This window comes from Aulonocara stuartgranti (assembly GCF_965226115.1).
Source record: "Aulonocara stuartgranti genome assembly, chromosome: 3".
Taxonomy (NCBI): domain Eukaryota; kingdom Metazoa; phylum Chordata; class Actinopteri; order Cichliformes; family Cichlidae; genus Aulonocara; species Aulonocara stuartgranti.
Window position 1 is genome coordinate 19,316,812 of NC_138941.1, and position 17,909 is coordinate 19,334,720.

The window sequence follows — 17,909 nt, forward strand, 5'->3', positions numbered from 1 at the left end:
TCGGGGCGTCCGGAGCTTTTCCATCACCTCATCATAGTAGGTCTCGAAGAAAAACACAGGCAGCTCAAACAGGCAACTGTGTTGTAACTGGCTGGGGTGACCGGATTGGCATCCATAACATATCTCCTGCACATACTCATTCAGTGCCATCGACAGCAGGTGGAAGGTTGTGAGTTTAATGTTGAGTTCCGTTTCCTCAGACGGGTGTGATCCTGCAGAGTCCTGTGAGCATCCTGGAGAGGGGGGCGGAGTCGGTGGGGTCTGGTGTTAGAGTGAATTGTTAAATGTTTGTCATTTTTATGTTTACCATTTGTACATTGTTTTAACTCTGATGAAAGAAATTCCACTGTCCTTCCCCCCAGATTCTCGAGGATCAAGGTGGGGGGCTGTAGTCTTTTATCAGAGACACATCCTTGTGCTTCTTTTGATGTAACCTTCCTGCGTTTATGACCCTTTGGTCAGCAGGAGGTCTGACACACACACACACACACCCTTGTCTGGGCGTGGCTTTGTTCTGACGTGTTTTGTGTGAACGGTCTCTCAATAAAGGCAGCAGGAGGAGGAGGATCTGGAGGTCATTTTCATGGTGGCCTCCCTTGCGCAAATAATCGATCGATCGACTGTCTTGTTTTCTTCATGATGAATAAGTCTCTAGAATTCGCGGGGCTTGTGGAAACACAGATCCAACATCTGGATTAGCAGTGCTGGAGGGGGAGACTCTGAGCAGTCCACAACATGGCAGATGTTGTCTGTAAAAGAAATCCACACATTGCATTTTTAAAAAAATATCGGGTATAATGCCAACGTCTCTCACACAGAGACAACCTACCATTTGGTTTTTTTTTTGTTTTTTTTTCTGTCCTCAGGGTTTTTGGCCTCAACATGGCAGAAGGTAAACCAATCTTCGGGCCATGTGCGAGCCGATCATATATACAAGACGCGTCCTAATATTCTCATAAGAAGAGTTGTTTGTATGTGCTAAAAACAAGCCTCAGAATGAAAACAAAATGAGGCTAATTAGTTCTTTGCCTTATATAGTGTACAAAGGTTGCAGCCTTGTTCTATCATGGAAATGTTAGTAGACTCCTATGACTCACAGAACATTTGAGCCGACCTGGTTTTCCATTTTAGGATGAAACCTCTTCTCACCCACACTCTGCTATTCATCTCTGTTTTTATGTTGCGGCTTTTGAGCCGGGTCGTAACACTGAAGATTACAAAGATCAACATTAAGACCAGTCTGTGCATTCAAAGCAGTGACAGAAAAGAGTGTGGGGCATTAACCCCCACTCACTGAAATGGCATCCAAGATGCCTTCATAACTTTAAGAAAAGGAAAGAAAAAAAAGGCAATAAAATGTAACTCTAGGAATCACTCATTTCATCCACTTTTGCCACCATTTTCCACATTAATTAGAAGATGAAATGAATCGATTAGCTCAAAGAAATTCCACTGCAGACGAGTGTTTTGGTGGTTAACCCTTGGTAAGTCCTAAAAAAAAAAAAAAAAAAAAAAAAAAAAAAGTACCCCTTATTAAGACCTAGAGCCAAAAATCGACCACGCCATAAAAAGTGCTATAAAAAGATTATACATTAATATTTTTCCACTTTAAATTAGCCAATATTTTAGACCTACTTCTCCTTGAAATATTCATATAAAGTTTTAATTATATTTCGCGATTTTAACCTTTTATATCCCGGTTTTGTCACATGAGCACACTGCCTTTTTTGGCAAAAAAAATGAAAAAATGAAATATTTTCCATAAAATACATTTGAAAGTTATATTTTATTGTACTTTTAATTAGGCCTTTGGATGGTCTAAAAATTACTACTGACCTTCATTTTGATCGGCCGTTAGTTTTTTTTGCAGGAGAACGTTTTTCACTCTTGCCCCAATAAATGCATATTACCTTGTTGCCATCTAAAATCAAATAAAAAGCATTATGTAAATAAAAATACAAGATCAGTTTGAACCAAATAAACATTTATTTTTCAACAATGAACAAGAACATGTATATGGTAAATGTAATTATGTATATTGTTGTTGGGAATGGGGAAATGTATGAGAGAGAAAGAGAGTGTGAGAAAGTGAGAAAGCAGTGAGAGGGTGGGGGGCGTGTGTGTGGCTGGGGGGTAAATGTCTTGCTCAGGTAGAGCAGTGGCTGCAGACAAATTTGCTGTGGGCTCGGCAGCTGAATTTTCCACATTTGCTGCATGTGTTTCCCACTCGCCTCCTTTTCCCAACACAGAGCTCACAGAGCTTCCTGCCCTTGGGATTTGTCACTCCAGAGGGGCCTGCAGCAGCACCATCCTGCGCATCTCTTACTAACTCAGCAGCGGCTGATGAGCGGGGAAGACGCTGTCTTTGTGACAAATGGGGCGTGATCAGGCCTTCTCCCACCTCTTCAATGAACATCCTCCTCCTGTGTGGCTTCTGCTGATGCCAGGCCTGATCCACGGAGGTCCACAGCATGAAGGCGTTGTAGAGGGAGACGTCTATGATGTGATGAAAAAGGGCCATTGGCCATCGATTGGTCCGTCTCCTGCAGGAGTAGGTGCCGACAACCTAACAAAAAAAAACCAACATAAAACCTCTGTATATTTTACACAAGAATATATGAAGAAAAATGAATAAAGGTGTGCGTAACTGATGCGTAATGACACCCACCTTATCAAGGTTGTCGACACCTCCTTTGCATCGATTGTAGTCTGTGATGATCGCTGGCTTTTTTCTCTCGTCATCGCTGACCTCCGGCCTGCGATGTTTCGTGCTCAATAAAAGCACATTCCTGCCCCGTCGGGGAATGTACGACACTAGGGTCTGTTTCGCTGAAAAGGCAAAGATCGAGGAGTAGACGGCTCTCCCTCTCATCTGGCGCAAAACGGGTGGGATTCCTTTTTTGTTCTGGCGGATTGTGCCGACCAGAGCCATTTTATTTTTGAGGAGTTCCTCTGCCAGTTCAGATGAGGTGAAAAAAATTGTCGACTGTGACGACATGCCCATGGAGCCCGTCAGTCATCTGCTGGACGACCCTCATCCCCTGGTTTACCTCGGCCGGTTCGCCCGCTGCTCTCCCGGTGTAAACCTGCAGCCGCCAGGCGTATGATGTCTTGACATCGCATGCTGCCCAGACCTTTATGCCGCATTTCGCAGGCTTTTTGGGGATATACTGGCGGAAACTGCACCTTCCCTTGAACGGTACCAGCTGCTCATCCACCGTAAGGTCCCGGTCTGGACTAAACAACATCCCCAGGCGGTGTGCCCACATGTCCCATATCTGCCGAATGGGAGCCAATTTGTCCGCACGTCGTGCAGGTCGGGTGAGTTTGTCATCAAATCGGAGCGCTCTGGTTATGTGACAAAATCTTTTCTCAGCCACTGAGGCACGGAAAATCTTCCTTCCCGTTTTCTCACTCCAAAGGCTGGCGATGGCCTCGTGCTTTGACCGGTATACACCGGACAAAATTAGCAGCCCCACATAAGCGAGCATTTCGTTGCTATCTAAATCTCTCCAGAATGAGATGTAGCGTCTGCCCTGAAGGTTTGTCATTGCAACTATATGCTGTATAATCCCATCAGTTATGTACAACCTGAAGCTGGAGAGTGGGTCCGTAATTCGGGCTACGGCGTAGTGGGTCGGTCCCGGAATAAGCCCCGTGGGTGCTGCGACGTAGCGCAGCGTCTCGGCGTTTGTTGTGGACCATTTCTTCCCATCTTTGGAGGTCCACGCCGCTGCTTCCTCCGGCGTCCTCCCCTCGTTCTCATCTTCAGAAGAAAAATCAGAGGACGACTCCTGGTGATCAGTGTCGAGAGACGAATCATCCGTGTCACCCCCGGAATCAAAGTCACTCTCGGCAGATGAAGAGGAGAGATCCTCGCTGTCAGAGCGCATCAGGATGTCCACTACTTCCTCGGTACCGTGCCATCGTGAAAATGCCTACTCCTGCGCTACGGCTTATTCTTATAACCTCTCCTGCCTGCACCTGCATAAACAAGCTGAGGTTGGCGACAAAATAAAGTCTAATTTGTTTTTTATTCTTGTTTTCATGTTAGATTTGTTTGCATTGCAGGGTGTACTTCAAAGAGGGAAGGCTTTTATCTAAACTTAGAATGAGACAGACACAATTTTTTTTTCTTTTAGGCAGAGAGACCTTTATTTTATTTATTTTTAAATATAAAGGTCAAAATGCACCCTCTAACAGCCCTAAGGGCAGAAAATGGTCCCGAACGAGCAGCGGGCCAAGCTGCTGCTGCACTCGGGGAATGAGTCTGCCTTTCCCGGGTGTATGTCTCGAGCAGCCCGCTGGAAAAGGTCTATGTTCCAGCAGGCGTCACATGTGGAACAAGGGCGCCACCCGGTGGCCAAATAAAAAAAATTACAATTCTAAGGCCCCTTGTCCAACACGGAACCGAAACAGAAGCCATCACCCATACGTTAATGGTAATAATTCTGCAGTGAAAAATAGCGTTTATAATGGGTTTCAATGGGGCGATTTATGGCTCTAGGACCTCATGTGGATGGCGGTTTGTAGCTTAGCCACTTTAAGCTAATCTAATAAACGGAGACTGCAATTCTAAAGAAAAAAAAAGGGTCGGAAGGTTTGGCTATATTCTATTCAACACAGTGAAAATGGCCTAATATTAAAAAACGCTGGGGATGAAAAATGGCTGTAGGTCCTACTGAGGGTTAAACTGCAAAGCAAGCCACGCACATGGTGCAGGCCACTTCTGTGGGCTCTATCAGGGATTTATGTGACTAGTCGACTAATTGTCACTAGTCTGTATCAGACTTACCAGTCGTTCAATCTAATTGTTAACATTTTAATTGATGCCCAATGCTGGTACATTGTGTTCTAAATGTTAGGCAGCGATCTACCACCAGATGGTGCACTGTTGTTGAGAAACGCCATAAATCTATTAATCTACCCTGATCTTCTTGTTAACACTGAGATCGCAGATACACGCAGAGGAAATTAATTTCCTGAGAGGTGGAAAACCTCTCCTTTAGGAGAGCAGTTAAGTCAATGGGGGAGGGGCTCAGAGTAGAGTCACTACTCCTTCACATCAAAAGGTGACAGCCACCTTGGCCAGGAGGCTGTTCCAGCTGGGCACGTCCTACCAGTAGGAGGCCCCAGCATCCTTGGTCATGCTAGCCAGTTTACATCTATCAGCTGTGGTCAGGAGTAGTCCTTCCTGCTGCCCCCACAACCTGACTAGAAAACGGCTGTATAATGTATTACCTGAATCATTCTCGCCACACTTAGACGTACTTTTAGATTCTCAAATGATTGTCATATTTTAATAGAACATCTTTTGTAGTAATGCATTTTCATTTGTATTTAACAGAATGTGATAAATGGTTTAAGGTACCTCTGCGTCTAGTTTGACAGTTTCTATTAATCAGTTCTGAAAATCAACTCAATATCTGAATGTTCCTTAGTTTTACATTAGTTGGTTAGTCTAATTATTTCCCCCTCGATTAGTCGACTAGTAAATAAGATGCCAGGAACATCCCTACTCTTCAGACAAAATGTGAGTATGAATTACACACCAAGGTATTAAAATGGATATGGAGTATGGCTTTGGTTTACCATAAACAGCTGATGTAAGGACATCATTAATGTACTCTGTCCAATGAACACTGGAAACAAGACTGCACTGACCTTGCTGGCAAACCTCAATGAGTTCAGAGTTTCCCCAAAGCTGTCGGGCTCCGGAGCAATGTTAACAAACATCAAGCTGCAAATAAAGACATCCAAAATTAGTGCCAAAGAATAAACAGTCACAATCTGAAGTGATGAGATCAAACGCTGTTAAATATTTTTTGGGGATAAATTCCTTCAGTTTTATGTGTCGTCATTATAAAGATTTGTGATGTCAACAAACTCACGTTTTGCCGTTTCCCCCCCAAACATCCCTGAAGGAGGTACGTGAGCTTCGAGTTCCTGTAAGCTACGTAAGTCTCCTGGAACACAAAGGCCAAAAAAATCATTAATACTGTAAATGTAAAGAAAGCAGGTGTGACATCTAAGACTACAGAAACTGCAGCTGCAGACCTTTTTGGCCAGAGCGGCGATAACGACACCCAGGTTGGACAGTGAGCTGTTGATGGCGGTCATCTCTTTGAAATGGTCACCCTGAGACTGGCTCTTCACCATTCGCTCACTGCCAGCCAAGTCCACCAGGCACAGAGTGGCTACACACAGAAAACCAACTCTTATAGGAAGCAGTGATCCGTTTTTCCTTCCATTAAAGGTAGTTTTAATACTTTACAAAACACTTGTTTTAGCGCTCAGGGGCTCAAACATTAACGTTGAGTCATCAGAGCAGATTTTGCACTGGTTACAGTAACAATAACTAACCAGACTAAATATTATAGATCCAAAAAGAAGAAGCCACATTCCTGATGCTGGTACTTCCAGTGTGATTATACTCATGTTACGACCCGGCTCAAAAGCCGCAACATAAAAACAGAGATGAATAACAGCGTGTGGGTGAGAAGAGGTTTCATCCTAAAATGGAAAACCAGGTTGGCTAAAATGGCTGGTGCCACCAAGGCAAAGACTAGTGCACTGCTGGGAAGCTTGCCTCAGGTATGCGTTTATCCACACCTGACTAGGTGTGGCCAATTAGCACCAGCTGAAAACACTGAGACGATTAGAAGCTGCACAGGGACGTAACACCTCCTCCCTTAAAAGGGTTCCTCTAGGACCCCTAAACAAATCAAAAGTTCCTCTGAAGCAAGTTGGCATCTTTAAGCATGGATGCCCCTACATGAGGATCTGAAGTTGCCACACTGAACACACAAAAAGTAACATGTGACCAACACAAAGGAGCACAACAGTCAAACCCAAAATGATTACCTGACCTGCTACAACACAAAACCAAAAGTAGCAACAAATAATCACAAGTGATCTGTTGTCTCCACCACACAGTCACATACAAGTGGCCCTATACCACAACAAGTTACTTTAATCCAAAAAGTTCAGTAAATCAAGCACACTAGTGACCAATCACAAAATAGAGAGTTATGGCCACACAATGATCACATCAAGGGTGGCTCAGCACCCCACAGTGTTATTGCCATCACCTGGCCAACAACACTCACAGGTGATCCAACAAAATAGCCATATTCCCCACAACACTAAAGGTCACATCACAAAACGCTCACCTCACAAGGATCTCATTAGCATCTATCAACACTGACATATGCACACACACATGGTGTACACACAATGCCAACTTAAAAAACAGCCTACCTGCCTCAGCTACAGACCATAATCATGAATGGTCTCAAACCTCCTACCAAGTTTGGTGCCACTGATTCACTATGTGCAACTCCCAGCCTAAAACACTAAAAACAACAAAACCCTTACTTTCCCTACCCTAGTCTTCAGTGGTGTACCAGGCTCGAGGCAACTTTAAACGTGAACTCGAGAGCAGGCAGCAGACCAGAGATAGTCTCCTACCAAACTCTGAAGCGTACCCCCACCCAGGATAGCCACCAAACACAATAAACTAAAACAATAAAGAAAAACAACAAACAAGTGCTTCGATGGAAGGGCAGCACAGCCACCCAGCTGAAACACACTAAAGGGAGTTTGCACAATTACACTGAACACCATCACTCACCCACTTAAAAGCAAAACAAAAAACTGATATTCAGTCTCCACTAAAATGTCCAAAGATCCCGGACGAGCCACCACTCATGTTACGACCCGGCTCAAAAGCCGCAACATAAAAACAGAGATGAATAACAGCGTGTGGGTGAGAAGAGGTTTCATCCTAAAATGGAAAACCAGGTTGGCTAAAATGGCTGGTGCCATCAAGGCAAAGACTAGTGCACTGCCGGGAAGCTTGCCTCAGGTATGCTTTTATCCACACCTGACTAGGTGTGGCCAATTAGCACCAGCTGAAAACACTGAGACGATTAGAAGCTGCAGAGGGACGTAACATTCAGTATTGATATTTGTAAATGTAAACTATGAGGATTTATTTATTTTTAATTCTTTTCTTTTTTTTTCTTTTTTTCCCCTCTTTTTTTCTTTTTCCAAATAAATGTCCCGATTGAGTAATGAAACTAACCCAAAGGAGAATTCTAACAATATTAGACAGGCCATTCAATATGCTTTATCGTGGACAACTCGTGGCTAAAAACCCACACACACACACACACACACAAACCTCTAATCAAACATGAAAACGGATAATCCAGCTGAAGCTTCAGACAGCCGTCAGACAGTGAAACACTGCCATCTGCTGGACTCGAATAACAAAGACGCTGCTTTGACGGGTGAGGGAGTTTCAACAAGTCTGCAACGACTCAAGCATCAAACTACAGAACTATTGTAGCGGACATGGTGCTCTAATGACTGCTTCATTAACGCAGCTCAGAAAGGATCAAACATATCAATAAATCATAAAACACAAAACGTCTCTTATTGCCCAGGGCTCAGGAAGTGAGTGTGTTCCTTATAGCCTATTAAACCTTAGCAGGTTATTTTGATGTGTTACAGATGAAACAGCTATCCAGTAACATTCAGCTACAAAAACGCTTTTTTATAATTACTTTTTTACAGCTTCGCACTTTTACACAAGTTTTATCATCAGTGTCACAATGGCTGCTGCTAAAATTGAGTACAAGATATTTGTTGGCCTGATTAAAAGGTCTTGATGCGTGCTCAATCATCAGGGAAGTAAATCTCCAAAAGTTGATTCTGTTCTTCTGGACGTAGCGTTTTCAGTCAGAGAAACCAGCCGACTGAAGGAACAATGGGCTGGGAGGTCAGTTCCTTAATCATGATTATGCAAATTCTCATGACCATTGATCAACAACCACTGATCAATGGTCCTGAGTACCATTCACAGAGAGTTGGAGAACGGCTGCAATCACAGCATTGTAAGATGGTGACAGATGTACCCTTAGGCCCCCTCCTTGATTCAGAGAGGGTCTTTCCCTTTTCACGTAAATGGCCTCCTTGACTCCGCCCTCAAACCAGCGTTCATTGCAGTTATTGTTGACAATCACATTGTGTCGTGTAACCATCCAGCTCACATATTCAATGTAAATGATTTGTTGAACTGAAGACATGATGAATGTTCCTGATGCAGTTGGTGAGGATACTTTCAATGGTGCTCTTTAGAAGGTGCTCATAGTGGGGGTTGAATCTCTTGTCAGCAGAGTGAAGAGAATTGTTATGTGCATTATTATTCAGCCCCCTTTGGTCTGAGTGCAGTCAGTTGCCCATAGACATTGCCTGATGAGTGCTAATGACTAAATAGAGTGCACCTGTGTGTAATGTAATGTCAGTACAAATACAGCTGCTCTGTGACGGCCTCAGAGGTTGTCTCAGAGAATACTGGGAGCAGCAACACCATGAAGTCCAAAGAAACACTCTGATGGACGTGTGGACAGCAATGCTGCCTTGAACAGTACCGATGTTTCAGGGCTGGGTGACGTTGTTGGGTGGGACATCTACATCCTGACATATCAAGGTTACTTTACTTTTAGGTCAATTTGCTTTACAGAAAAATAATAGCATTTGTCATCAAGATATTTATATGACTGCACTTGCTCAGGTTTGTCCGGATTTCAAACTGTTCTAAAAGTCTTTTGATTCAAATCTGGGGCTGTGTTATTGAAAGAAGCAGAGAAATCGATGAACTGAAGTCCTTTACTCTCTACATGTTTGACAATCAGGTGAAGTAGAATCAAAAGCGCGTCCTCCACTCCTCTATTGGGCTTATGTGCAATCTGCATTGAATCAAGCTGAAGTTCAGTGTCTTCCATAATCACATTTCTGATGATTTTTTCAAAGACTGAGGTGAGGGCAGCAGGCCTGAAGTCGTTTAGAACTTTTGGACGACTAGATTTAGGACCAGGAACCACAACAGCTTCTTTCCAAAGAGAGGGCATGAACGATTTATTCAGAATAACCTAAAATATGGGACTGAGTTGTCTGTGACGGTTCTCAGTCATCCAGGTCATTGTAGACTAAGGAGCTTGCAAAGAAAAGCGTCTGGACTTCTTTGAGTTGCTTGAAGACGTTTCACCTCTCATCTGAGAAGCTTCTTCAGTTCTAAGGGTCAGTTGGTGGGGAGTCCCAGATTTAAACCCAGTGGGAGTTTCCCCCCAAAGAGGGACAAAGGACCCCCTGATGATCCTCTACGTAATCACATGAGCCAAGGTGTGAAAGCGGGTGGGGGTCCTAATCAGCCAGGGTTTCGGGTGAGCTCATTGTGAAACCTGGCCCCACCCTATCATGTGATTTCCTGAGGTCAGATGGCCCAGGATGTGAGTGGGCGTTAAGGTGTCTGGGGAGGGAACTCAAAACTGGATTATAGATTATTTATATTATATATTGATATTATTTATCTGAATATTTATTTATCATAACTCTGTTTCTACACTCACTTTATATGAGTGCTTGTTGTTTCTTGTATATTTGCTGCTATGACAACTCAGTTTCCCTCCTGGATTAATAAAGTTTCTCTGATTCTGAAATACAGTGAGCCATTATATTTGTAGTTTCTAACTAACAATATAAAGGCTCTGCAACCGATAGAGCCACAGCACGTCCCACTGGCAGCTGAAGGAGCTTTTATACAAAGGACTTTGTAATTGAAGCTTTATTTATACAGGTCGGCTCATTGAGACTCAATGTCTCATTTACAAGAGAGACCTGTTCCAGACACACATATTAAAATTACAACAATAAGAGAAAAGTTTGTGTAATGTACTCAGTCACATTAAAAACGAGAACAAGTTCCCAGAGATGGTTTCACAAAAACATGTGTACGTCTTTTGAAGTCTGCAAGTGAAATCAACGGAGAGCCTTAAATCCTTCGGTTATGTTTTCCATGAAGACGGAGCAGAAAAGGAGAACGCCTTCTTCCTAAGCTCTGCATGAACTGATGGAACAGTGGATGTAATGATGTCCTGAGACTGCAGGCTGTGACTAAACTGTTTGCCTAACATGTACTCTGATGAATAGGAGGCAGTAACCCAGAAACAGATTTATAGATAAAATGATACTAATGGACCATCCTGTGTAAGACCAATGAGGACCAGTTAACCAGAGAACACAGAGTATAGTGGTGTTCTTCTGTTGTAGAGAAAGATTAAAAATATAAGACACTGGCTCAGCTATGATATTTGCAGCCAAGTGCAAGAAGGAAGGAGAACGATTGTGAGGACGAGTTTCTGGTGTTGGGGCTATTCAAAGCCTTACAAACCTCTTCTACTGTGACAGGTGTGAAGGAAAAGGTATCAGTAAGCAGGAACTACGAGCAGAGTTGTGTGCAAGAGGTTTACCATCAGATACTGTGCTGAACAAAGAGCAAGAAGCAACAAAGTGTTTGTTAAAGCAACATTTCAGTTTTGTGTGACACAGGAGTGGAGTCGATATTTAAGTGAGGAGGAAGCTCTGAGGAGTCACAGCTGGCAGAGACACTTTATAGTTTGCCAAAACCTCCTACGGTCGTTTGGACTGTCAGTCGTTAAAGTAAAAAATAGTTACATCTTGATGATGGAGGCAGTAATCCGATTACACAGCTAATGAAAACGTAGCCAATCAGCATCAGAGCCAGACTTCCTGCCCAGGCCTGGTTTCTCTCATGTAGGAGATCGGCCGGTACTGAACCAAACCTGGCCTGTCCCGACCTTTCACCCTGACCTGGCAAAAAGGGGCGTGTCTGTCCACAAAGTAGACACAACTCTCCTGTAAATGTTCCCAAACTGACATTGTCAGCCTGTTTAATACGACCCCAGTTCAAACTGATGCGGGCCCGGAGCGTGAGATTTTAGTGTTTCTCACAGCACCAACTACGCAGTGATCACTCAGGTCGTTGGCAAAAACTGCAGATGTGGAAAACTTACGCAGCATATTAGTTAAAAAAAGGTCAATAAGAGCAGATTTATCTGGGTGTTTAGGATCAAGGCGTGTGAGGCTTTAAATAATTTGAGTCAGTTTTAAAAACAAGCAGCGTGCCTTAAAATCATCAGACACAGAAGAAAGCCAGTCCCAATGAAAATCATCCATCTGAAAGACGTCATTAAAATGCAGCTCAGATAAAAGTTGAACCAGAGACGGTGATGTGCTGGGGGAAGCAGGTGGAGGCTGATAGCAGCCAACAACAGTCTGATTTCCAAACAGATCAATAGTTAAGGCCAAGATTTCAAATGGCTGAGGTGCAGATGGAGAGAACAAGACTTGAGCAGCAAGACAGAGCTTCACATAAACTTCCAGACCTCCGCCTTTTCTGGGACAGTCTGAGAGCTAAATGTTAAATCCATCAGTTGCTACGTTTTTATCCAGTAAAGATTTGGAAAGTCTCAGAAACAACAATGATACCAGCACCGCTTGAACAGGCCCAGATTCCAATCATATCCATGTCAGGAAGCACACGACGTGATGCACGTGTAACCCAGACAGTTTTTAACATCTGCTGGTGTTTCACATTCAGCCAGAGGCCCAGGGTTAGGTTGGATACCAGACAATAATAAAAGCATCGTTATTAGACTCTAGAGCTCGTTTATAGCTGACACCACATGTAGAGTTTAAGTTCACACAGAGACGATGACATTTTTCTAAAACCAGCAAACAATAAACAAGAAATGTAACAAGAGTTTCAGAAGAAGCTGTTTTACAGAGAAATGATTCCCTGAAGACAAAATTATTATTATCATCTTTATTTCTCCAGGTGAAAATTTAATTGAGATTAAAAATGTTGTTTTCAAGAGATACCTGGCATCATGGCAGCAAGAGTCAGAAATACATCATAATTCAAACAAATACAAAATAGGAAAAACATCCTACATAAACTTCATAAAGTTTCATTAACAGACTTTGAACAATGGACTTCAAACTTCCCCCCAAAACAACAGAAACACATTTGAAGATAATGAATGACATTTATCCCTCTAAAGAAGGACTTAGACTACGATTTAATATGAATGAGAACATGTTCATAAATGGATGCAATCAAAGATTTCATCAATCCCTGATTTAGAGACAACAGAACATTTGGTTTGATTTCACAAGATAAGAATGACGACTGAGTTGGAAGATTGTTTTACGTTTAGTCAAATCTTTCATACATAAAGTCGGATTACAAAATCATCCCCTAAATTTGTTGTTTTATTCAAGGAATTGAAATTATAGAGAAAATCTGTGAAATGACTTAAAGAAAACAAACCACAAAAACTCTATGATGCTCTAAACCCCCTGGTTTAGGTCGGACACCTTTCTGATGATGAGTGCATCTAACATTTCCTCAGAAGTCAATGTGCCATATGATTGCATTAGCAATAAATTACACACTATATAGAACCACTTCATAGGATTATATTTGTGCGCAGATGTTTGCAGCTATCAACGAATATTTATCAGCTACTTTGAAACAAAGAAAGACTTTTTATCCATAACAGCAAATGAACTGTACAACAGAAAATACAAATGCTATTTATGGTCTCCTCACAACAATGATAAGAAAAATAAACTGGGCCAATATGTCATGTTTCTTAATACAGAGACACACATGTTAATGTGATCTCTGGTCTCCTCTGAGTGGGAGTTATTATAACTGACTGTAAAAAGTCAGCACAAGGAAAATAAACTCCACCTAAACTTGGTTTATATCTGACCCAGACAGACTGCAGGTCATAACTTCTTACCTGAAGTTCAGTTCACCTGACACTCGGACCGGCAGCCGCCTCGGGTCTCTGCTCCTCCTGCCTCCCCTTTCACACATCCACCTGCTGCCTCTGTGGAAGCTCCGCCATAGCCACCACCAAACAACTGACTTATTTTTACACATCGACCAGCATCCGGCCAATCCGCCATCTTTCATTGTTTATACCGTTACAAAAAAATAAAAAAACATCATCGGCCCATTAAAAACGAAAAATCACCATCAGTATGCCCGATGGCCAGTCCAGCTATGGTCGTGCCATCAGTTAACCCTTCGCTTGCCAGCTGTGACACGCGTGCCCAGGGTTGCCGACCCCTGCTCTAAAGCATCTGATTTGGATTCCTGAGATCAAATATATTTTCCTTTGTGTTTGTTTTCTTCCCATTTGTGGCTTTAATGTAGTGTTACATCCTGTTTGTTTGCTTCCCTCTGTATACATGTCCAGATTCACTGTTATGTTTCTATTCTTACATTGCTGTGTGATCACTGTTCCCTCTGCTGACTGATGTGACCTTTTGTATCTCACACTGATACTTGTCATATTTGTATCTGCGCCTAAAAGATAAAAAGTTTTCCATGCTAAAACACAGCTCCACCTCCTGCAGTTCTCCCTCTGAACCACTAGATGTCTCTGTTATCTAAATGAAGACGTGCAGCACAGCAACCACAGCAGCGCTCAGATCACACGTGTCCTGTTATTATGTATAAAAGCATGAAACAGGTGAGACAGGTGGGATCAATATTAATGTTGTGGAAATATATGAAAAAGCAACAGAAGAGTGAAAACATTTCCTGTTTCTAGAAAGATCTTTCAGCTCACAGCTGCTCACAGACTGTATTTACAAGTGACAAACTGCAACTCTACAGTACATCTACAGTATATATCAAATATATTCTGTATTCAAATCTATTGAGTGATGTTTGAAAGTCTTTCCAGGTGAGTTTGATCCAGGAGGGTCTGAAGCCAGAGTCAGACAGAGACTGTGCAGAGACTGTAGAAGGACAGAGCAGCAGCAGAGCAGTCCAGATACACTGATGATCCTCTGTCAGATCCAGAGGGACACACAGGGATGATGCTGGACTCTACATTGTGTCTGACAGTGGAGCTGTTCTCAGAGCAGTTCACTCTGCAGCACTGACAGTCATCTGCACTTCTTCTCATTCCTCTGTCAGTCACTGCTGGATGAAGCTCTCCTCTCCACCTCCCAGTAACATGGCCCAGTCAGAGCGTCTCTACACACAAGCTGCTGCTGCTTCAACCTCTCTGGATCATCAGGACACAGCTCCTCCTCTCTCAGCACACACACCGTCCTGTTTACCATCATCAGCTCCACCTGCAGAGAGAAGAAGGAAGAGCAGAGGAGATAAACGAGTGTTTCCAGAGACTCTTCATCAGCTGTCAGTCAGTGATGCAGCACATCCAGTATAAAGAGCAGCAGGGACTTCAGTGCTGGGACTGTACTAGGACTCATTGTTGCTTCACTTTTTCTAATCTTTGGATTTTTATTGAAGTTGATGAAAATGTTTTTCCCTCCTAGTTTGAGTTTGGACTTTCATTCATTAGAAGAACCTTGGTGTGTCCACTCTGAGCTCTGTAGGAACCCCATCAACAAGCCCAACAATCCAGATGGACGGTTCCAGCTGTTAACTGGAGGAATTCCATCCAAACATCTGCTCTCACTAAATTCTTCCTCACCTACAGACTGTGTTCTTCACTGCTTTAAACTTGGAAATGAATGCAGTCATTGGTCTGCGTGCTGCTTTGTTCAGAGAGCTGATTGGCTGTTGACAGTGTTTGATCAGAGCGTGTCAGCCGTTACTATGGTGACCATAAAGGTCAGAAACAGGAAGTGTTTGTGTCCAATCCTGAAGCCTGTCACCATTCTCCTCTCACAGCTTCACTGAGAAGCTGCAGCTTTACAGGAAACACTGGATCTTTGTTTCATACTGACTGTGTTTAGTACAATACTGCTGACAGCACCACCCACTCACTCCATCACTCTACTTACTCCAGAGTCTCCAGTCTGTAGTCTGGACTCTGCTGAAGATCAGACAGCTGCTTCACATCTGGATCCTTCAGGTTGTTTCCCCACAGGTCCAGCTGTCTCAGATGGGAGGGGTTGGACTTCAGTGCTGCTGCCAGATAATCACAGCTGATCTTTGACAAACCACAGTCCCCCAATCTGTATAAAGAATGAAAGATGTAAGTTTATTAGACAAAGTGTGAGCTTGAAATCATTCAGTGTTTCATCATCTGTTCTTACACAGTTGTATCCATTGTAACTATGCTTGAGGACAATCAAATGAACATCAGAGAGGTGTTATGGATGAAATGCTGTTTATTTTAGTGTTACAGAGTTTCAGACTATATGTCCTGATGCAGCCAGTTGGATTTTGGAGATTTGAATCTCTGTTCTGTGACTAAGTCCTTGAATCATTTCTTCCAGTTGGTCCAACAAGACAGACTAAGTGTTGGACATGTGTTGTGGCTCCATTAGGGGAGCTTCTAAATGTGATGTGATGGCCCCTCTGGGTCTGTCAGGTCACAGCACTGAAGAGAGCTCAAACTGGGCACACAGTTGTTCCAGTCTGGACCAAAGACTCTATACTGGGACTGAGGGACTGCTTTGACTGCACCCACTGGGACTTTTTAAAGGCTCATGTTCTCACTTAGATCATCGATTTCTACTTACATTTCTTTCTGGGAAAAATGGGGATTACTTTGGAAACAGGAAGTATTTTCCCCAATAAGCAGCCCTGGATTAGTAAATCACTCCAACATGTTCTCAGGCAGAAGAAGCTGTCTTGTTATGAGGGAGAGAAGAAAAAGATTGAGGCACAGAAACTTGTTGAAAGAGAGATAAAGCAGCTAAAATCAGGTGTAAAAGTAAAGCAGAGGATGAGCTGAATAAAGGACACTCAAGGCTGGCTTGGAAAGGAATGAAGTCCATGGTGGGGATGCAGAACAAGGAGCAAAGATGAATGTGATGCTGAATCAGCAGAAGACTTGGACTCATTTGATTCCAGCTTTGATATCATTGATTTCAATGAAGAGCTTTGTGATTGTAGCAAAGGGCTGGTAGCTCTGAGAGTCCCACTGATGAGGTGTTTGTGTGGAAATCTCTTAGTGGGACCAAAGAGAGAAAAAGCCCTGGTCCTGATGCTGTGGGAGGGAAATGATTGAAGTGTGCTGTGAGGAACTGACTGGGAGATTTTCACACATTTTCCAGTCCTCCTTGGAACAACAGGAAGTTCCCAGCATATGGAAACAAAGGTTAAGTGTCCTATGGCACTCAGTGATGATGGTGCTGTGGCCCCACCACCTCCACCTCTTTGTAAAGGAACTAACTGTCATCTGAAGCTTCAAATGGAACTAAGACTTCCTCCACTAGGTGGCAGTGTCTGATGAGAAAGTGTTAGTGGAGCTGGCCTGGAGTCAGAAACAGGAAGATGCAGGATTTGGGCTGAAATGGGGAAAAGTGGTTGGCACTAGTGCCTTAAAGCAAGAAGGTTGTAGGTTGAAGCTTGTTGGCCTTTCTGTGGAGGTTGGATGTTCTCCCACAGTCCAATGAAATGCTGCTTAGGTTCATTGGTGCTTCTAAATTGGCTGTAGGTGTGGATGTGAGAGAATGCTTCTCTGTCTCTCTCTGTTGGCCCTGTGATGGACTGCTCACCTGTGCAGGTGGACCACGCCTCTTGCCCTATGACAGCTAGGGCACAGGCTGCAGCCCTGTGAGCCTAAGCTGAATAAACAGTTAGCAAAAATGATCCATAGATGGCCTGAAATCCCCCAGTTAGCAGTTTGGTAGATAGCTATGACATGCTAATCCCATCCAGCAGCTGTATTCTACCTGTAAGCTGATCCCTGCTGGGCCAAAGCACTTTTTCATATACAAATTACAACCTTTAATAGAAACCTATTGGTCAGCATCTTATTAGCCTGCTGTTAGCTTCATTCCACAGAAAACTGAGAGAAACTAACAGAGTTGATAAAGAATAAAGAGAAATGTGCTGATTTAAAGCCTTTGAAGTGCTTCAGATGATCTCTGTCCACTTCTGTCCACTCATTCATTCATGTAAGCTTTCTAATGCAGCTTTGATCTTCACAGTCTGCTTCATGAAACTCATTCTAACCCTGAATGTCAGAGTGTTCCTCCTTCTCTTTCCCATCATTCATGCTGGCAGTGGAGGAGATTTGGATGTTGGACTGTGTTTT

The 17,909-nt window shown here is 43.2% G+C and overlaps 1 protein-coding gene and 1 long non-coding RNA gene across 3 annotated transcripts in view; both read right to left on the reverse strand.

Annotated features, from left to right (window-relative positions):
* The window catches only part of LOC309700493 (uncharacterized protein), a 2,098,293-nt gene that overhangs the window by 1,027,602 nt on the left and 1,052,782 nt on the right, over positions 1-17,909 (reverse strand). The gene's annotated exons all lie outside the window — the stretch shown is intronic.
* LOC309701460 lies at positions 480-7,749 on the reverse strand. Of its 2 annotated transcripts, none has more exons than XR_014274999.1 (5): positions 7,634-7,749; positions 6,058-6,197; positions 5,892-5,966; positions 5,665-5,740; positions 480-749 (listed from the first exon to the last, which is right to left on the reverse strand). It is a non-coding gene; the product is annotated as an uncharacterized lncRNA (long non-coding RNA). The 2 variants fall into 2 exon arrangements; XR_014275000.1 differs by lacking the exon at positions 7,634-7,749 and adding an exon at positions 6,364-6,444.